The 23,436-nt window shown below is 33.2% G+C and overlaps 2 non-coding genes and 2 pseudogenes across 3 annotated transcripts; 3 read left to right on the top strand and 1 right to left on the bottom strand.

Moving 5' to 3' along the window:
• The first annotated feature begins 1,613 nt into the window (after nucleotides 1–1,613).
• Nucleotides 1,614–7,361, top strand: LOC135664742 (DNA-directed RNA polymerase subunit beta''-like; annotated as a pseudogene).
• Nucleotides 7,362–13,908: 6,547 nt separating this feature from the next.
• Nucleotides 13,909–13,980, bottom strand: TRNAR-UCU (transfer RNA arginine (anticodon UCU)). Its single transcript has one exon. It is a non-coding gene; the product is annotated as a tRNA-Arg (tRNA).
• A 2,123-nt stretch (nucleotides 13,981–16,103) lies between these two features.
• TRNAS-GCU (transfer RNA serine (anticodon GCU)) lies at nucleotides 16,104–16,191 on the top strand. The gene has a single exon. It is a non-coding gene; the product is annotated as a tRNA-Ser (tRNA).
• A 2,079-nt stretch (nucleotides 16,192–18,270) lies between these two features.
• On the top strand, nucleotides 18,271–22,726 carry LOC135664744 (maturase K-like; annotated as a pseudogene). Its single transcript, XR_010508967.1, has one exon. The product of XR_010508967.1 is annotated as a maturase K-like (transcript).
• Nucleotides 22,727–23,436: the final 710 nt, after the last annotated feature.

Genomic DNA, 23,436 nt, shown 5'->3' with positions numbered 1-23,436 from the left:
ATTTGAAACGTCTCCTAGTTATATCGCGAATCTTTTAGATAAACCCCTTAAGGAATTAGAAGGCCTAGTATACTGCGATGTGTGATTTGATCAAAAATTTTCGTTTTACAGATTCGGACTGAGAAACTGTCATCCCATTCAATCCGATTGGGGTGCCCCCGGCTCTGACATGTGTTTTGGGAGAAGTAAAAGTAACACGAAACTCAGAATTATAGGGTGTATTCAATACTTCCAAATGCAAGGGAATTGATCCATGGTCGATTCCGTATAAATAGGAATTGCTAGTTATACCTCGTGAAAAAACACTTTTTTGTGGAATCAGCTATTCCATTTCTTTATAGAGAGATTCGTTTAAGCAAGCAAATATAGTATGGTTACAGAAGTCTATCTATCGCATATATGCTTCAAGGGGCATCATGGATAACCATCGAGGTGAGTAGGGACCTAAAGGATCGAATAGAAACGATATATAGACAAGTAAATCCCTTACGAGTCCCAAAGTATTCTTTTAAGGGGATTCATCATTTGACGGAAGTAGACTACTCAAAATCCTACATTTTTATTTTGTCATAAGTAATTCGGAAAATGAAAGTAAAAAAAGAAGAATGAATCGTTGGTCCTTAGTGGGAACTTGAGTAAGGAGTAGTTCTTTGTTTGTAGGGTTTTTCGAACAAACTTTTAAATAAGAAAGAATCCCCTTTTTGAGGTAACTACTTGAGCCGGATGAAAGGAAACTTCACGTCCGATTTTAAAAGGGGAATCCAATCCTACAGGAACCTATCTCGATTTTTCTTTTGCTAGGCCCATAGCGAAAAAACCTACTTTCTTACGATTACGAGGTTTATTCGAATATGAAATCCAATCTCGGAAATACAGCATACCACTTTTTTTTACTACCCAAGGCTTCGAGACATTTCGAAATCGAGAAATCTCTACAGGAGCAGGTGCTATCAGAGAACAATTAGCCGATTCAGATTTGCGAATTATTACGGGTAATTCATTAGTAGAATGGAAGGAATTAGGGGAGGAGGGGTCCACTGGAAATGAATGGGAAGATAGAAAAATTAGAAGAAGAAAGGATTTTTTGGTTAGACGCATGGAATTAGCTAAACATTTTATTCGAACAAATGTAGAACCAGAATGGATGTTTTGTGCTTATTACCAGTTCTTCCTCCCGAGTTGAGACCAATCATTCAGATAGATGGGGGTAAACTAATGAGTTCGGATATTAATGAACTCTATAGACGAGTTATCTATCGGAATAATACTCTTACCGATCTATTAGCAACAAGTAGATCTACGCCAGGGGAATTAGTAATGTGTCAGGAGAAATTGGTACAAGAGGCCGTGGATACACTTCTTGATAATGGGATCCGTGGACAACCAATGAGGGATGGTCATAATAAAGTTTACAAGTCATTTTCAGATGTAATTGAAGGCAAAGAGGGAAGATTTCGTGAGACTCTGCTTGTAAACGTGTCGATTATTCGGGACGTTCCGTCATTGTCGTGGGTCCTTCGCTTTCATTACATCAGTGTGGATTACCTCGAGAAATAGCAATAGAGCTTTTCAAACATTTGTAATTCGTGGTCTAATCAGACAACATGTTGCTTCTAACATAGAATTGCTAAAAGTAAAATTCGGGAAAAAGAACCCATTGTATGGGAAATACTTCAAGAAGTTATGCGGGGGCATCCTGTATTATTGAATAGAGCACCCACCCTGCACAGATTAGGCATACAGGCGTTCCAACCCTTTTTAGTGGAGGGACGCGCTATTTGTTTACATCCATTAGTTTGTAAGGGTTTCAATGCAGACTTTGATGGGGATCAAATGGCTGTTCATGTACCTTTATCTTTGGAAGCTCAAGCGGAGGCTCGTTTACTTATGTTTTCTCATATGAATCTCTGTCTCCAGCTATTGGGGATCCTATTTCCGTACCAACTCAAGATATGCTTATCGGACTCTATTTATTAACGATCGGGAATCGTCGAGGTATTTGTGCAAATAGGTATAATCCATATAGATATAGTTGCGGAAACTACCAAAATAAAAAGGTTGACAATAAAAAAAATGACTATAGGTATACGGAAAAGAAAGAACCCTATTTTTCTAGTTCCTATGATGCACTTGGAGCTTATCAACAGAAACGAATTAGTTTAGATAGTCCTTTGTGGCTCCGATGGAGACTAGATCAACGTGTCATTGGCTCAAGAGAAGTTCCCATCGAAGTTCAATATGAATCTTTGGGTACTTATCATGAGATTTATGGGCACTATCTAATAGAAGGAAGTGTAACAAAGGAAATCCGTTGTATATACATTCGAACTACTCTTGGTCATATTTCTTTTTATCGGGAAATAGAAGAAGCCATACAGGGGTTTTGTCGAGCCTACTCATACGCTATCTAAACTAAGAAATCAGATTAGGCGATGTTCGTGCCCATGGGAATTCGGGTCTCCCCAATTTCACTGGTATCATAATTTCTGAATTTCTGCGTGAATCAAGATTGAGATTGAGGAAAGGAAGTTTTCGAATCACTAACTCAGGTCCATTGTCGAATCCTACTTAGCAGAATAAATATAAGAGGTACTGTACTTATGGCAGAACGGGCCGATCTGGTCTTTCACAATAAAGTGATAAATGGAACTGTTATGAAACGACTTATTAGCAGGTTAATAGATCATTTCGGAATGGCATATACATCACATATCTTGATCAAGTAAAGACTTTGGGTTTCCAACAAGCCACTGCTACATCTATTTCATTAGGAATTGATGATCTTTTAACAATCCCTTCTAAGGGATGGTTAGTCCAAGACGCTGAACAACAAAGTTTTATTTTGGATAAACACCATCATTATGGGAATGTACACGCGGTAGAAAAATTACGTCAATCCATTGAGATATGGTATGCTACAAGTGAATATTTGAGACAAGAAATGAATCCTAATTTTCGGATGACTGATCCTTCTAATCCAGTATATCTAATGTCCTTTTCGGGAGCTAGGGGAAATGCATCTCAGATACACCAATTAGTAGGTATGAGAGGATTAATGTCGGATCCCCAAGGACAAATGATTGATTTACCCATTCAAAGCAATTTACGTGAAGGACTTTCTTTGACAGAATATATAATTTCCTGTTATGGAGCCCGCAAAGGAGTTGTAGATACTGCTGTACGAACATCAGATGCTGGATACCTCACACGTAGACTTGTTGAAGTAGTTCAACATATTATTGTACGTAGAACAGATTGTGGCACTATCCGAGGTATTTCCGTGAGTCCTCGAAATGGGATGACGGAAAAAATTTTTGTCCAAACACTAATTGGTCGTGTATTAGCGGACGATATATATATCGGTCTACGATGCCTTGCCACTCGAAATCAAGATATTGGGATTGGACTTGTCAATCGATTCATAACCTTTCGAGCACAACCAATATATATTCGAACCCCCTTTACTTGCAGGAGTACATCTTGGATCTGCCAATTATGTTATGGTCGGAGTCCTACTCATGGCGACCTGGTCGAATTGGGAGAAGCTGTAGGTATTATTGCGGGTCAATCAATTGGGGAACCAGGAACTCAACTAACATTAAGAACTTTTCATACGGGTGGAGTATTCACAGGCGGTACTGCCGAGCATTGTACGAGCTCCTTCTAATGGAAAAATAAAATTCAATGAGGATTTGGTTCATCCCACACGTACCCGTCATGGGCATCCTGCTTTTCTATGTTCTATAGACTTGTATGTAACTATTGAGAGTCGGGATATTCTACATAATGTAAATATTCCACCAAAAAGTTTTATTTAGTTCAAAATAATCAATATGTAGAATCAGAACAAGTGATTGCTGAGATTCGTGCTGGAACGTCCACTTTTCATTTTAAAGAGAAGGTACGAAAACATATTTATTCTGAATCAGAGGGAGAAATGCACTGGAGTACCGATGTCCACCATGCACCTGAATATACATATGGTAATGTTCATCTATTATCAAAAACGAGTCATTTATGGATATTAGCGGGAGGTCCGTGCAGATCCAGTATAGTGTCTTTTTCGCTCCACAAGGATCAAGATCAAATGAATGTTTATTCTTTTTCTGTCGAAGAAAGATATATCTCTGACCTATCAATGACTAATGGTCGAATAAGACATAAATTGTTGGATACTTCTGGTAAAAAAGATAAGAAAATTATTGACTATTCAATAAGACCTGATCAAACGATGTCTAATGGTCATTTGAATTTCATATATCCTTCTATTATCCAAGGGAATTCTTATTTCTTGGCGAAAAAGCGAAGAAATAGATTCATCATCCCATTACAATACAATCAAGAACGAGAGAAAGAACTAATACCCTGTTTTGGTATTTCGATCGAAATACCAAAACAGGGTATTTTACGTAGAAATAGTATTCTTGCTTATTTTGATGATCCACGATACAGAAGAAGCAATTCAGGAATTACTAAATATGGAACCGTAGAGGTCAATTCAATCATAAAAAAAGAGGATTTGATTGAGTATCGAGGACCAAAAGATTTAGTCCGAAATACCAAACGAAAGTAGATCGGTTTTTTTTCATTCTCGAAGAAGTGCATATCTTACCCGGATCTTCGTTGATAATGGTCCCGGAACAATAGTATCATTGGAGTAGATACACAACTCGCTTTAAATACAAGAAGTCGAGTAGGCGGATTAGTCCGAGTGGAGAGAAAAAAAAAAAATATTGAACTAAAAATATTTTCCGGAGATATTTATTTTCCTGGAGAGGCAGATAGATATCCAGGCACAGCGGCATTTTGATACCACCGAAACAGAAAAAAAAATTTCTAAGGAATCAAAAAAATGGAAAAATTGGATCTATGTCCAACGGATCACACTACCAAGAAAAAGTATTTTGTTTTGGTTCGACCCGTAGTCACATATGAAATAGCTGATGGCATAAATTTAGCAACACTTTTTCCTCAAGATCTCCTGCGGGAAAAGGATAATGTCCAACTTAGAGTTGTCAATTATATCCTTCATGGAAATGGCAAGTCAATTCGAGGAATTTCTCACACAAGTATTCAATTAGTTCGGACTTGCTTAGTATTGAATTGGGATCAAGAGCAAAAAGGTTCTCCGGAAGAGGTTCACGCTTCCTTTGTTGAGGTAAGAACAAATGATCTGATTCGAGATTTCATAAGAATTGAGTTAGTCAAGTCCACTATTTCGTTATACCGGAAAAAGATATGATAGGGCAAGTTCCGGATTGATTTCCGATAATGGATTAGATCGCACAAATATCAATCCTTTTTTTTACAAGGCCAGGATTCAATCACTTACCCAACATCAAGGTACTATTGGTACATTGTTAAATCGAAATAAGGAATGCCAATCTTTGATAATTTTGTCATCATCCAATTGTTTTCGAATTGGCCATTCAATGGTTCAAAATATAACAATATGACAAAAGAATCGGATCCCATAATCCCAATTAAGGATTTGCTGGGTCCCTTAGGCACTATTGTACCTAAAATAGCAAATTCTATTCATCTTACCATTTAATAACTTATAATCAGATCTTGTTAAAGAAATATTTGCTACTTGACAATTTTCAACAGACTTTCCAAGTACTTCAAGTACTTAAATACTGTTTAATAGATGAAAATAGGAGGATTTATAACCCCGATCCATGCAGTAACATCATTTGAATCCATTCCATTTGAATTGGCACTTTCTCCATCACGATTATTGGAAGAGACATCTAAAAAAATTCGTCTTGGACAATTTTTTTGTGAAAATGTATGTCTATTCAAATACGAACCACACGTAGAAAAATCTGGTCAGATCATAATTGTTCATGTTGACTCCTTAGTTATAAGATCGGCTAAGCCCTATTTGGCCACTCCAGGAGCTACTGTTCATGGCCATTATGGAGAAATCTTTTACGAAGGAGATACATTAGTTACATTTATATATGAAAAATCGAGATCTGGTGACATAACGCAAGGTCTTCCAAAAGTGGAACAAATCTTAGAAGTACGTTCTATTGATTCAATATCGATGAACCTCGAAAGGAGAGTTGAAGGTTGGAACGAAGGTATACCAAAAATTCTTGGAATCCCCTGGGGATTCTTGATTCAAGCGGAGCTAACCATAGTTCAAAGTCGTATCTCTTTGGTTAATAAAATCCAAAAGGTTTATCGATCCCAGGGGGTACAGATCCATAATAGACATATAGAGATTATTGTACGTCAAGTAACATCAAAAGTGTTGGTTTCAGAAGATGGAATGTCTAATGTTTTTTCACCTGGGGAATTAATCGGATTGTTGCGAGCGGAACGAGCGGGGCGCGCTTTGGACGAAGCGATCTCTTATCGGGCAATCCTATTGGGAATAACGAGGGCATCTTTGAATACTCAAAGTTTCATATCCGAAGCAAGTTTTCAAGAAACCGCTCGAGTTTTAGCAAAAGCTGCTCTACGAGGTCGTATTGATTGGTTGAAAGGCCTGAAAGAGAACGTTGTTCTGGGTGGGATTATACCCGTTGGTACCGGATTCAAAAAATTAGTGCACCGTTCAAGGCAAGACAAGAACATTTATTTGGAAATCAAAAGAAAGAATCTATTCGATTGGAAATGAGAGATATTTTGTTACACCATAGAGAATTATTTTGTTCTTACGTCCCATTTCCATGAGACATCAGAACAATCGTTTACGCGATTTCATGATTCCTAAGAGCAGATTCTTTTACTTTAACTATCTTTTCACTTTTAACTATCTGTCTTTTAACTTAACTATCTGGTCCGAGTATTGATTTGGTAAAAAAAAAAATAAGTAATTAAAAGACATTAATGGTTTGTACCGTGTATCAACGGTTAATTCCCGGTAGAAGGTTCCATCGGAACAATTATTTATTTCAAAGTACCTCGTCTCTTTGTTAAAAAAATAAAAAAGAAAAAACAAAAAGGAAGTGTGGGGAAAAATGACAAGAAGATATTGGAACATCAATTTGGAAGAGATGATGGAGGCCGGAGTTCATTTTGGTCATGGTACTAAGAAATGGAATCCTAGAATGGCCCCTTACATCTCTGCAAAGCGTAAAGGTATTCATATTACAAATCTCACTAGAACGGCTCGTTTTTTATCAGAAGCCTGTGATTTAGTTTTTGATGCAGCAAGTAGGGGAAAAAACTTCTTAATTGTTGGTACCAAAAATAAAGCAGCGGATTCAGTAGCATCAGCTGCAATAAGGGCCCGGTGTCATTATGTTAATAAAAAATGGCTCGGTGGTATGTTAACGAATTGGTCTACTACGGAAACGAGACTTCAAAAGTTCAGGGATTTAAGAGCAGAACAAAAGATGGGGAAACTCAACCGTCTTCCAAAAGAGATGCCGCAATGTTGAAGAGAAAATTATCTGCCTTGCAAACATATCTCGGCGGTATCAAATATATGACGGGATTGCCTGATATTGTGATCATCGTTGATCAGCAAGAAGAATATATGCTCTTCGAGAATGTTGTAATTTTAGGGATTCCGACGATTTGTTTAATCGATACAAATTGTGACCCCGATCTCGCAGATATTTCGATCCCAGCCAATGATGACGCTATAGCTTCAATCCGATTGGTTCTTAACAAATTAGTATCCGCAATTTGTGAGGGCCGTTGTAGCTATATAAGAAATCGTTGATTATGATTAAGAATAATTAGTTAATTATTTGGGGATTTTATAGATTTATTGGATCGGTTACTATTCTTGAATTAAAAAAAAGAAAAAACAAAATGGAAATGTGGGCATATTGATAATATGTTATGATGTTATGTGATTTCTTGGTATCCTATGTAATTTCTTGATATCCTAAATATACGATTGATGAATACAATTAGTGATTCAAGTTGGTGAGTTGAGAAAGAGATGGTTGAATCAAAATAATTTATTTTTTGAAGTTCAATTTTGTTAGAGGACCATATGAATGTTATACCATGTTCCATTAAACACTCAAGGGGTTATACGATATATCGGGTGTAGAAGTAGGCCAACATTTCTATTGGCAAATAGGAGGTTTACAAGTCCATGCCCAAGTACTTATCACTTCTTGGGTAGTAATTGCTATCTTATTAGGTTCGGTGATCCTAGCTGTTCGGAATCCACAAACCATTCCGACCGGCGGTCAGAATTTCTTCGAATATGTCCTTGAATTTATTCGAGACTTGAGCAAAACCCAGATTGGAGAAGAATATGGTCCTTGGGTTCCCTTTATTGGAACTATGTTCCTATTTATTTTTGTTTCTAACTGGTCAGGTGCTCTTTTACCTTGGAAAATTATACAGTTACCTCATGGGAGTTAGCTGCGCCCACGAATGATATAAATACTACTGTTGCTTTAGCTTTACTCACGTCAGTCGCATATTTTTATGCGGGTCTTAGCAAAAAAGGATTGGGTTATTTTGGGAAATACATTCAACCAACTCCAATACTTTTACCAATTAACATCCTAGAAGATTTCACAAAACCCTTATCTCTTAGTTTTCGACTTTTCGGAATATATTGGCTGATGAATTAGTAGTTGTCGTTCTTGTTTCTTTAGTCCCTTCAGTAGTTCCTATACTGTCATGTTTCTTGGATTATTTACAAGTGGTATTCAAGCTCTTATTTTTGCAACGTTAGCTGCGGCTTATATAGGTGAATCCATGGAGGGTCATCATTGACTAGCTTTCAAAATAGTCTTTTTATTATTATTTTTTATTATTATTATTAAGTAAGTTTATCCCAATTCATGCGTGGTTCAAGATAATCCAATTGGTTGGGGAACATAATAACGTATTACTATATGACTTAGAGTTTTAGGAGAAAGATGGACGGTATTACAGAATTGTAAAAAAAAAAAGAAGGGTTGGGGAGGTTATACTAGATGTATGTAATGTCTATAAGCTCGGACCCCGTCTATGTTTCTAGGAATGATTCTAGAATCCGATTTAATCTAAAAAAAATGCGGGTGGTTTACGTTATGGAAGAAACAAATATATATGTCATATTAGAATGACATTAGATATTCATTAGTTATATAAGGCTATCCCTATCATCCTATATAACATCACTATATTACATAATTACATGCTATTACTTAATTACATGCTATTACGATAATTACATACTATTACTATTTTTATAATCATAACTTCTACTCTGTAATCATAATATAATCCTATACATAATATAAAATATAATCCTATACATAATATAATCCTATAATGATAATATAATATAATAATAATATTAATATAATAATAATATAATAAATATAATAATAAATAATAATAAATAAATAAATAAATATAAGTAAATAAATATAAGTAATAAAATAAGTATTAGTTAACATTAATAATTAGTTTAATAGTTAATATTAATATAAGTATTAATATTCATATGTAAAATATCTAAGTATCAATTAAGTATTAGTTAATATATCATTTATAATTATATTATCGATAATTATTAGTATTAATTATTACTATATATTGATATTGGTACTACTACATACTTTTATATTACTACATATTGATATATTGATATTGATTTGTATTGGTATTAATTTGATTGATATTGATTGCAGCTCACACTGCATTTAGTCACACTCCATTTAGACGGATTTCAATATCAGTCCTTCTATTTTGTCTGTGATTGTGGATTGAATGAACAAAGAGATGAACTCAAGAATGGTGTAGTAAAGAACGAAGAATTAAATGAAAGAGTGGTTCGAAACAAAGAAATACAATAGTTAGAACTGTATGCATATGGATTTACAAAAACTCCATTATGGGTAAAAACGAGATAGTTGTGACGATTCAGTTCAGTAATTTAGTAATATTATCATTTCAATTCGGAGTTTTTAGTTACTTCGGACCGCTGGATCTTAATGATAAAATGAGTAATAATTCATTGGTTGATTGTATCATTAACCATTTCTTTTTTTTTGTGCGAGGAACTTACCATGAATCCACTGATTTCTGCCGCTTCGTTATTGCTGCTGGATTGGCCGTGGGCTTGCTTCTATTGGACCTGGAGTTGGTCAAGGTACTGCTGCAGGCCAAGCTGTAGAAGGTATTGCGAGACAACCAGAAGCAGAGGGTAAAATACGAGGTACTTTATTGCTTAGTCTAGCTTTTATGGAAGCTTTAACAATTTACGGACTGGTCGTGGCGTTAGCGCTTTTATTTGCGAATCCTTTTGTTTTAATCCTAGAAATAAATAGAAAAAAGTACCTTACATACTTTTTTCTTATTTTATTAACTTTAACTTGGAATTGCCCTTTGCTTCTTCGAATTATATTTACACTTTACTTATAAATTACTTATTTGTTGAGACAATACGCCAGGAAGGGCTGATTTGAGGATGAGGAATTACCAGATTCGCTTGCTTTCTTCCTTTCTGTCCTTAGCTTAGTACAATAGAAAACTTTTTTACTTTCATTGTTCGAAGCGTTTCAACAAACGAAATAGTTATCAATTGATATGAGATCTAAGACCTAAGTAAAGTATCTTATTGGAAACTTCTTGAAAACTTAAAAAATAATAAATTTCAAACAAATGATTTAATCTATTGCCATTAAATAAAGTGGAAATGAAATTAATAAAAAGAAATCGATCAAAAAAAGCGAGTGAAGTGATACAAAAAGAACTCTGTTCTTTGTTAGTCCTATCCATAAGAGAGGGGAGCATATGAAAAATGTAATCGATTCTTTCGTTTCCTTGGGTCACTGGCATCCGCCGGGAGTTTCGGGTTTAATACCGATATTTTAGCAACAAATCCAATAAATCTAAGTGTAGGTGCTTGGTGTATTGATTTATTTTGGAAAGGGAGTGTGTGCGAGTTGTGTATTTCAAGAATAGGTTGGATCCATCCAGCTGCACTTTATTTATGGTATTTATAGGAGAAATAGGAAAAAGGTGCACGATCTCGACGAATTACTTCTGAATAAATTAAGAAATCATATGTAAGAACCATAGCATTTCGTGACTTATTGGTAAATCCACTTTGATTCTCTATCAACCAATAATGTGAGACCATTAACATGGTTAAAGCTAAATTGTTTAAAGTCCAGGTAAAACATGGTACTCTTTCTACCACTTCTACCACTACGTTAGTAACGAAATGGTTAAAAAAAAATAGTTGGTAATTTATTTGATTTGATATAGAACACTCATATCGATAAAAGAATTTGAACATTTACTAGAAAAATGAGCACTTTGCTTTTTTTATCTAATGCCGAAATGACGACCTATGTATAAAAAAAGAGGAATTTTTGGACTTGAAGAAACAAATAAAAAATATAATAATTATTATTTTCATTTTTTTAAAATGAAAAATGAAATAGAATTCTAAAAATGAAAATGATAAATAAAATACAAAACAAATATAAATAAAATACAAATAAAGAAACAACTTTGCTGACAATTCTAGATTTTTGTCTGGTCTAGTCGGAAGAGTCCTCCTGATATTCTGGTCTTGTATCAGTTTTGACATCTTTGAATACAAACAGAAAAGAGAGGGTAGGCTCATTACATTAAAAAGATATGGGAATACCCACACCATAATAAAACATTAAAAAAGATATGGGAATACCCTCACACCATAAATAAAATAAATAATTGAGCGTGAGAGCCAAATGAATCGAAAGATTCATGTTTGGTTCGGAAGAGATCATGGAAGTTTTGAAATTAATGATAAGATAATCTACTTTCATTAAATGATTTATTAGATAATCGAAAACAGAGGATTTTGAATACTATTCGAAATTCGGAAGAATTACGTAAAGGGGCCATTGAGCAGCTCGAAGAGCCCGGGCTCGCTTACGTAAAGTGGAAATGGAAGCAGATGAGTATCGAATGAATGGATACTCTGAAATAGAACGAGGAAAAACAAAATTTGATTAATGCCACTAGTAATAGTTTGGAACAATTAGAAAATTACAAAAATGAAACCCTTCAGTTTGAACAACAAAGAGCGATTAATCAGGTCCGACAACGAGTTTTCCAACAAGCCTTACAAGGAGCTCTAGGAACTCTGAATAGTTGCTTGAATAGCGAGTTACATTTCCGTACGATCCGTGCTAATATTGGCATTCTCGGGGCCATGCAAGAAATAACTGATTAGCCCTTCTTTTTTTAGTTATAGTTTAGGCATTATTTTTATCTTTCCTTCCTAAAAAGAATAAAGAAACACTAAAGAAACACTAATGGTAACCCTTCGAGCCGACGAAATTAGTAATATTATTCGTGAGCGTATTGAACAATATAGTAGAGAAATAAAGATTGTGAATACCGGTACCGTACTTCAAGTAGGCGACGGAATTGCTCGTGTTCATGGTCTTGATGAAGTAATGGCAGGTGAATTAGTAGAGTTTCAAGAGGGTACAATAGGCATTGCTCTGAATTTGGAATCAAATAATGTTGGCGTTGTATTAATGGGTGATGGTTTGATGATACAAGAGGGAAGTTCCGTAAAAGCAACAGGACGAATTGCTCAGATACCTGTGAGTGAGGGTTATTTGGGTCGTGTTATAAATGCTCTGGCTAAACCTATTGATGGGAGAGGTGAAATTTCAGCTTCTGAATCTCGGTTAATTGAATCTCCTGCCCCAGGTATTATTTCTAGACGTTCTGTATATGAGCCTCTTCAAACGGGGCTTATTGCCATTGATTCGATGATCCCTATAGGACGCGGTCAGCGAGAATTAATTATTGGGGACAGACAGACCGGCAAAAACAGCCGTAGCCACAGATACGATTCTCAATCAAAAAGGTCAAAATGTAATATGTGTTTATGTAGCTATTGGTCAAAAAGCATCTTCTGTGGCTCAGGTAGTGACTACTTTCCGGGAAAAGGGGGCGATGGAATATACTATTGTGGTAGCCGAAACGGCGGATTCACCTGCTACATTACAATACCTCGCTCCTTATACGGGAGCGGCTCTGGCTGAGTTTTTTATGTATCGTGGACAACATACTTTAATAATTTATGATGATCTCTCCAAACAGGCACAAGCTTATCGCCAAATGTCTCTTCTATTAAGAAGACCTCCCGGTCGTGAAGCTTATCCAGGAGATGTTTTTTATTTGCATTCACGACTTTTGGAAAGAGCCGCTAAATCAAATTCTAGTTTAGGTGAAGGAAGTATGACCGCTTTACCGATAGTTGAGACTCAATCTGGAGACGTTTCAGCTTATATTCCTACTAATGTAATTTCCATTACAGATGGACAAATATTCTTATCTGCCGATCTATTCAATGCTGGAATCCGACCTGCTATTAATGTGGGTATTTCCGTTTCCAGAGTAGGATCCGCAGCTCAAATTAAAGCCATGAAACAAGTAGCCGGCAAATCAAAATTGGAACTAGCGCAATTCACAGAGTTAGAAGCCTTTGCACAATTCGCTTCTGATCTCGATAAAGCTACTCAGAATCAATTGGCAAGAGGTCAACGATTACGCGAGTTGCTTAAACAATCCCAATCAGACCCTCTCGCAGTGGAAGAACAGATAGCTACTATTTATACCGGAGCGAATGGATATCTTGATCCGCTAGAAATTGGACAGGTAAAGAAATTTCTCAGTCAGTTTACGTAGCTACTTAAAAAACAATAAACCTAAATTTCAAGAAATTATATCTTCTACCAAGACATTCACCGAGGAAGTAGAATTTCTTTTGAAGGAAGCTATTCAAGAACAGATCGAACTGTTTTTACTTCAGGAACAAACATAAATTTCTTACTTTTATTCTATTCTTGGTATATTCTATTCTTAGTACAAGAGTAATCATTGAGAAATAGTTCTGATTCGAATGATTCAAAAAGGGTTTCTTAGTATAGCCATTTTTAAAAAGTATAGCCATTTTAAAAATAGATGGAAATAAATTGCGTCCAATAGGATTTGAACCTATACCAAAGGTTTAGAAGACCTCTGTCCTATCCATTAGACAATGGACGCTTTTCATTCCTATTTTATTTTTTTTGTATTCTTACTTTCTTTTGTTCGGATAAAAAATCAAATTACACGGAAAATATTTTAGGGAATAAAAAAGAATGCATATCTAAATTGATGGTGCATGTATGTATAATACATAATAAGATGTATAATACATAACATAATAAGATGTATAATACATAATAAGAAATATGGAGCGGGTAGCGGGAATCGAACCCGCATCGTTAGCTTGGAAGGCTAGGGGTTATAGTCGACGTTGCTTGATCACTTTTAACGTCTCTAATTCAAAACCGAACGTGAAATTTTGATTTCATTCGGCTCCTTTATGGAAGATTGATGTATTCCTAGAGAAAATTAGATCCATAACATCTATGTCAGCCTTTCTGTCTGAATGTATCCCAAACTACTCGCTTACTAGATGATCCCTCTAGAGGAGAGGGATTATACCAAATCGTCTAGTTACTTCGTTCCCTATTTCCACTCGCAGGATCCCGAGGAAAAGAATTTGGTTTCCACCGAGCTGAAACAATATGCTGATGGTTCTAGTAAACCAAAACCACCCTTTTCTAGCTTGTTTGGCTTCAATTTCCCTTTTACAACACCAAAATTTAAGATCTAGTTACGATTGGAAATAAACTTTTGTATCTTCATCCATAGATCCTTTATTCATACTCATTCGATTGGAAGAATTGATCCAATTCAAAAAAAATTATGTTTCACGACTCCATATACATAATCCAATTTTCTTATTCAATTTCGAAAATAGAATTTCTAATTGGACTTTGGATACAAATCGTGAGAATGTATGTTCTTCCTCAAATATGCTATTGAGAGGTAAAGGATTAAACCCTTTTAAGAAATAAAGTTTTTGATCGGAGTATGCAAAAAACCGAGAGACCCCTTAACTTTTTAAGTTGTTAATAGAACGAATCACACTTTTACCACTAAACTATACCCGCTACATATACATTATTGTATATGAATGGACTATTTGTCGAACAAGGGAGTGAGACGCAATCAAGATAGCATTAAAATTATAACGTTGACACATATTTAGTCCCGCCAGCCAGGGACTTAAAAGGCGAAGAGCACAAAGCTTTTCTAAATAACATATATAAATTTAAAAAACAGTATAAAGTTATACTTATACTTTTCCTTTGCTGGATTGCTGGCATTCTCAGTCTGTCTGAAGGGGTCATTGAAGCTGGACAAAAAAAGAGGTACTGGCCCGGCCAGTACTTAACTAGGACCAGGCCGGGAGAATAAACCTTTCGTACAAAATTAAAGAAGTAAGGTTTTCTTTCTATTGGAGATACCTGTTTCGAATCTTATCTAAATGGAATTCTTGATCAAATTCGTTCTTGACTTACTCTTAACTTACTTAAATGAAACTTAAATTAAATTACGTAAATGTAAATTAACTTAAATATAAATATAATTATATAATTACTTATATAATTACATTACTTAAATTATTAAAATTAACTTAACTTAATATAAATATAATTATATAATTATAATTATATAATTACTTAATTATATAATTACTTATAATATAATATTATTATAATATAATATTATTAATTACTTAATTATATAATTACTTATAATATACAATTACTTATAAAATTACTTATAATATAATATTATAATATTTAATATTATAATATTTAAGAAATTTTTTATTACATAAAAAAAACCTTTAATTTGTTTTTTCTTTACTTTAATTGAAAATAAAATTTCAATTCCTTTAACCTTTAAATTTAGATTAGAATTTATTAATAATTTTAATTTTTAATTATTCACTTTTTATTTTTTTTTTATTTCATCTGTAATGAAATCTATTCTATAATTAGAAATTTTAATAGAATGTTTCATATTTCTAATGATAATGTTATAATTATAATGTTTAATATCTTTCTTAAATTATAATGTTTAATATCTTTCTTAATAAAAAATATTATATTAATGTCTTTCTTAAACTTAATAATTAATATCTTAAAAATTAAAAATTTTTTCTTTTTTATTATTTTCTTTTCTTTTTTTATTTAATTTCAATTTAAATTGAAATAGTTAATTTCAATTTCATTTGAAATTTTATTGAAATTTCAATTTTATTTAAATTGGGAGAGATGGCTGAGTGGACTAAAGCGGCGGATTGCTAATCCGTTGTACGAGTTATTCGTACCGAGGGTTCGAATCCCTCTCTCTCCGCCCGCTCTGATTACTTGATACTTTCGATTTCGAAGGAATTTCGATTCCTTTATTTTTTTATAGGTAAAGTGAATATATGGAATAGATAAAATAATAAGAAAAAATTAGAAAAACAAAGAAAACTCAATTTTTTTTTATTCCTCACGTCCAGGATTACGTCCCGGATCATTAGATAAGAATCCGAAGATGAAGAGAGAAACAAAGAATATCACTACTGTGTAAACAAAGAGTTTGAGAGTAAGCATTACACAATCTCCAAGATAAGATCATTTTAGAAAAAGGGAATAGATTACCTATTTTTTCTTTTTACCACATATACTATTTTGTTTGATTTGACATCATACCCCCCAAAATGGAGTTTTTTGATTTGAAAAGAAAAAGAAAGTCACTTTTACGAATTTCTTTGTAATAAGATTTTTATTCCTTCCTCACAAAAATTTTCTTGTCATATCGACAATTAGGTATTGTAGGGGACCTAGACCTAATAAACTCCTTACTCACTGAAAGGTCAGAACGAGTAAATAAACTGATCAAAATTCATCTCCGCGGTTACTCAATATACAAGAATTTCCATTTTTTAATCGAGGGTTTATAATTCTAATGTAAGACTTAGCCGATCTTATCCATTTTTATAATTTTTTTTGTCGAATAAATCATGAATGGATTTGGCAAAGTATTAAGGATTTTATCGAAAACTTACAGCAGCTTGCCAAACAAAGGCTAAGAGAAAAAAGAGAACAGGTATGACAGGCATCACATCTACGATTGGATTGAAAACGGCATAAGCTTCAGGCAATTTGGCAAAGAAAAAACTATTCGAATAAAGGACAGAATTAAGACAGATACAGATTAAGCTAAAGATATTAAACATAACAAACATTTCGTTCTTGTAGATTAGATAATTTTATTTTGATTGAGTTATTTTTATAAGGGAAAAATGAAAAAGGCAAGTCAAAAAATCCTTCTTTTTTTTTGAACTCTCCCAAATCAAAAATCCTTCCTTCCATTCTCAAATGAGAATACAAGGAATTCTACTTTCATACATTATCTTAATTGAATTCTATGTAATGATCAATTAACTTTTTTGATTCTATATCTAATCTACATGTGTTGAATCCTAGCAACAAACAAAATACCCCATATGTTTTTATTATGTATTATGTATTTTTTTGGGGGGGGGATTGACGAATAACTAATTCTAATAATAGTCTTGACTAGTGCCAAACAGGAAAAATGGGGCGTGGCCAAGCGGTAAGGCAGCGGGTTTTGGTCCCGTTATTCGGAGGTTCGAATCCTTCCGTCCCAGATCGTTTCCATCAGAAACAAAAGATGGGATCACATTGTATCCCACATAAAACGGAAAAATCTTAAAGAGAACAACCTTTTCTTTTGTTCTGAATTCTTAGAATGTCTTTTGTTCTGAATTCTTAGAATGAATTCTTAGAATGGATTCTTAGAATCCATTTGATTTATCACAAGCATAATAAAGTGTCAAATACAGGTGGAAGTTTTTTTGAATAAAAAAAAGAGAAATTTGGGGTCTATCATTCACATTCATAATATGCTCGTACTATTGTTATATTCATTATGTCCCATATTCATGAAATATGAATTCTAAATATGAATTATAATTCTCACATGATGCATTCCGAATTGAAGCGTGAAACAAAAGCATCTCTATTCCCTTCCACACAAAGCCTAAAGTCAAAAATAGGGTATCCCAATTTCACATTCTATGTGAAGACTAAAGAGTAGGGAGTTTGTCGTACTAATTTCATCACTGGTTTTAAAACTTCTAAAGCTGTGCTGTGGCGTGGGAAAAAATAGGATAAAAATTGTCTGAATTCCATTTCTTTCTATCTTATATCTTAGATGCCTCAAATGAAAATAATTGTAAATCAATGTAACGTAGCGATTGGGGGGAAATTTTGATATTCCATATATTTTAACTTGATTTTATGGAATTGATGGAAAAATTGTTGAACCTGAAGTAAAACAAAATCTATATAAACTAAATAAACAAGGCCTACGCTATGCCTATATGTATGATATATATTGTGTATTGTTATTATATTGTTGTATTTCAATAACAATGTTGTTGTATTTCAATAACAATGTTGTTGTATTTCAATAACAATGGCCTTTCACTTAAGTGAAAAGAATTTGTGGAAGGGGATCTTTGATTTTAAAAATATCCATGATTACCCCCAGTAACAATATTCAGATTCTTTCTTTCAGATGAAAGAAAGAATAAGGATCTTAATGTTGCCGTACATGAGACCTTTTCTATTTCATACTCATGAAAATAGATAAACTAGATTATCAATTTACTTCTTTGGTTAAAAGAAAACCAATTGATAATTCAATTGAACATGGTAAAATTTATGTCTCCTTAGGGAATGAAATATCTGCTAAAAATTTTTAGCTACTCATTGTGATTGCGTCGACTTGGTGATTGAATTAGAGATCCAGTTTAGTCATGACTAGAAAACATAGTTCCAGTCATGATGTTGAAGTCGGAGATTTTTAAAACATTTTTTTATGAACTCTTGGTTGGTACTCGAAGAAATATGATAAATCAATAGTATCTAGAAACTTACGACCTTTTTGTTTTTTGGTCATTGGAACAGTTTATTTGACTAATAATTTATTTTTTTCCGGGATTGGAAATATATTAAATTAAAGGATTTGAGGTTTATAGTTTTTTTGTTCTAGAAAAATAGATTCTGCATTTCATGATTGATCGTCCCGAACAATCTGTTGGAGATGTAAAGTAAATAAGTCTTAAGCAAACATCTTTCTTAGAAATACGTTTCATTCATATGATAGAATATCGAGTTAAAGAAATTGGATCCTTGCTGAGCTTTCTCCGGATAAATACAATACTTATCTATCCATAGAATACTTATCTATCCATAGGTATAAAGTATAGACTATTATATAGTTCCCGTTGTTCCCATCGAGCCAATGACTATTCATGATTACATATTAAATCAATTCCATTGCGGTTTGAAATTAAATTGAATTCTAAATTAGAGGAATGTTATGGTAAAACTTCGTTTGAAACGATGTGGTAGAAAGCAACGTGCGACTTGAAGGACATGATCCGCTGTGGATTTTTACATCCACCATTTTCTATACAAATGAAGATGCTCTTGGCTCGACATAGTTTGTTCTGTTCCATTAGGAATCTAATTTTTCTTAGGTTGATAGTACATGATGGAGCTCGAGCGGAAAGGATTGATTCATTTATCAAGGGGAAGAATCTAGGGTTAGTGCCAATCAATCAATAAGTTAGACCAGCTTTGTAAGTATATCCTTAAAATATAAAATAATCGGAATTGATAAAACTATTTCGATCAAAAAAAAGTGTATCACAGAGGAATCAATTCTTCGTATTCTATTTCTATGGGTATTCTATTTCTATAGAAAGAAATAAAAAAAACAAAAGGTATGTTGCTGCCCTTTTGAAAGGAGTAAGGATCACCGAAGTAATGTCTAAACCCAATGATTTTACAAAGCAAAGATAAAGGATTCCGAAACAAGGAAACACTATTTTCAATTGTCTCAAAAATTGGATCAGAATTAGGAATAAAAATAGATTCGAGATGAGACAAACAAAAGAGGTTAGAGACGGCTCAAGAAATGTCTAAGGATTTCCCTTCGAATTCTGTCAGAATTACCCAACTTGAGTTATGAGTACGAATGAAATTTATTTTTTTTTTTTTTTTTTAGGAAGAACAAAATAATAATAATGAATTAGACTATGATTTGAGTCATTATTTTGTGTTTACTATTTGATATTATATACAGAAAGATATACCGAAATAAAAATAATTTTTTCTCGAGCTCGAGCCGTATGAGGAGAAAAACCTCCTATACGTTTCTGGGGGGGGATTGTTTATGTACATCTATCCCAATGAGCCATCTATCGAATCGTTGCAATTGATGTTCGATCCCGAAGAGAAGGAAGAGATTTTCGAAAAGTGGGTTTTTATGATCCGATAAAGAATCAAACTTATTTAAACGTTCCCGCTATTCTATATTTCCTTGAAAAGGGCGCTCAACCTACAGGAACTGTTTATGATATTTTAAGTAAGGCAGAATTTTTTAAAGAAAAAACCTCGAGTTAATTAAAAGAAAAAACAACAAAATTAATAAAAAAGGGGGGAGATGATTAATATAAAATCTATCTTTGTATAATTTTTTACTTACAATTTTTTACCTAAAATTTTCCCTTTTCTTGCTCTATTCATACTTAAATTTACTTTTTTCTTGTTATAGGAATCCACCAACAAACAAGGGATTAATCTTGCTTATTGTACCTCTATTGATTGAGTAAACCCGAGATTTTTTCTTTATCTTTTCCTTATTTTTTTCCATCAAAATTTCTTATTTATGTTGTGCCAACCCAATACAAATCCTTATTTTATTTACTTTATTTGTTATTTGTTTTCTCAACATTGCATTCATATTGACAATGGTGTATCGAACAAATATAATTGATCATAGATAAATTAATTGATCATAGATAAATAAATCTCTTTATCCAGACCCCATATTGGGTTTTAACTTCACTTTTACTCAAATAATGGGTTTTGCATTGTTGGGTTTACTGTCATATAAGACGTATTTTGGAATTTAACTTAACAAAAATAAAAAATTGATAAAAAACTGGTAGGTCTGTCACAATTTTAGCATCTCTTTTAGGAATCTGGTGTTTTTAAATATGATCTGTACATTTTCTATTTATTTTGTATAATCGATCATAAAACATAAAATATTTTTTTATTTATTATTAGTTCAATGTTTTGATGGGGTCGTGCAGTGCAATTTAATGGATTTTTCATTTTTATCGTATCTACATATCCTATTTATTTTATTTTATTCGGGTTGCTAACTCAACGGTAGAGTACTCGGCTTTTAAGTGCGACTATGATCTTTTACACATTTTGATGAAGCAACAAATTCGTCCAGACTATTGGTAGAGTCTATAAGACCACGACTGATCCTCAAGGGTAATGAATGGAAAAAGTAGCATGTCGTAATAAAAAAAATTTCTTATTTTATTAAATATTTTATTAAAAAATTACAAATTCAAATGAAAGTGGAACTTTTAGTTTATCCTTACTGGATCGCTACAAAAATAAAAAATTTTTGGAAGGGAAGGGGACAAAACAAATTCACATTTACAGTTGGGTCTAGTGAATAAATGGATAGAGCCTATGGTTCCAATTTTGGTAAAACAAAAAGCAACGAGCTTATGTTCTTAATTTGAATTGAACGATTACCCGATCTAATTAGACGTTAAAAATAGATTAGTGCCTTATACGGGAAAGGGTGAGTTCTCCTGTGGGTGGACCATTGATTCTTTTTCCTTTTTTTTTAATAAATCCTAACTATTCTTTATTATGGATTAGAAACGGATGTGTAGAAGAAACAGTATACTGATAAAGAGAATAAATTCCAAAGTCAAAAGAGCGATCGGGTTGCAAAAATAAAGGGTTTGTTATCCTCTTGTAATTATAACGAAGATAAACAACGAAGATAAACCAATTCGATAGAAAAAGAGAATAAAAAGATCTATTGATTGGACTCCCTGTTTCCTTTTCGGGGTATATATTTTTATTACTATTGTATTCTATATACATAATAGAATACAAAATACCCTGTTTTGACCATATTGCACTATGTATCATTTGATAACCCAATAAATGCCTCCTACCCCTGCTTCAAGTGGAAATGTAAATGGAAGAATTACAAGGATATTTAGAAAAAGATAGATCTCGGCAACAATACTTTCTATATCCACTTCTTTTTCAGGAGTATATTTACGTATTTGCTTATGATCAGGGTTTAAATAGTTCAATTTTTTATGAACCCGTGAATTTTGGGGGTTATGGCAATAAATTTAGTTCAGTACTTGTGAAACGTTTAATTATTCGAATGTATCAACAAAATTATTTGATTTATTCGGTTAATGATTCTTACCAAAATCGATTCGTTGGGCACAACAATTATTTTTATTCCCATTTTTTTTCTCAGATGATATCAGAAGGTTTTGCAGTCATTGTGGAAATTCCATTCTCGCTGCAATTAGTATCTTCCCTTGAAGAAAAAAAAATACCAAAATCTCATAATTTACAATCTATTCATTCAATATTTCCTTTTTTAGAGGATAAATTATCGCATTTAAATTATCTGTCAGATATACTAATACCTCATCCCATCCATATGGAAATCCTGGTCCAAATCCTTCAATCCTGTATCCAGGATGTTCCCTCTTTGCATTTATTGCGGTTCTTTCTCTACGAATATTATAATTGGAATAGTCTCATTACTCCGAAGAAATCTATTTATGTTTTTTCAAAAGAAAATAAAAGACTATTTTGGTTCTTATATAATTCTTATGTATCTGAATGTGAATTTGTATTAGTTTTTCTTCGTAAACAATCTTCTTATTTACGATTAACATCTTTTGGAGCCTTTCTTGAACGAACACATTTTTATGGAAAAATAGAACATCTTGTAGTGTGCCGCGAAATTTTTTTCAGAAGACTTTATGGGTCTTCAAAGATCCTTCCATGCACTATGTTCGATATCAAGGAAAAGCGATTCTGGGTTCAAGGGGAACTCATTTTCTGATGAAGAAATGGAAATGCCACTTTGTAAATTTCTGGCAATATTATTTTCATTTTTGGTCTCAACCGTACAGGATCCATATAAACCAATTATCAAACTATTCTTTCTATTTTCTGGGTTATCTTTCAAGTGTACTAATAAATTCTTCGGCGGTAAGGAATCAAATGCTAGAGAATTCATTTCTAATGGATATTTTTACTAAGAAATTTGATACCATAGTCCCAATTATTCCTCTTGTTCGATCATTGTCTAAAGCTAAATTTTGTACCGTATCCGGGCATCCTATTAGTAAGCCGATTTGGACCGATTTATCAGATTGTGATATTATTAATCGATTTGGCCGGATATGTAGAAATCTTTCTCACTATCATAGTGGATCCTCAAAAAAAACAGAGTTTGTATCGAATGAAGTATATACTTCGACTTTCGTGTGCTAGAACTTTGGCCCGTAAACATAAAAGTACAGTACGCAGTTTTTTGCAAAGATTAAGTTCGGGATTATTAGAAGAATTCTTTACGGAAGAAGAACAAGTTCTTTCTTTGATCTTCCCCAAAATAACTTCTTTTTATTTACATGGATCATATAGAGAACGTATTTGGTAT

Source organism: Musa acuminata, unplaced genomic scaffold (assembly GCF_036884655.1).
Source record: "Musa acuminata AAA Group cultivar baxijiao unplaced genomic scaffold, Cavendish_Baxijiao_AAA HiC_scaffold_879, whole genome shotgun sequence".
NCBI lineage: Eukaryota > Viridiplantae > Streptophyta > Magnoliopsida > Zingiberales > Musaceae > Musa > Musa acuminata.
Note: the sequence above shows the minus strand (reverse complement) of the source record. Positions and strands in the feature narration are given on the sequence as shown.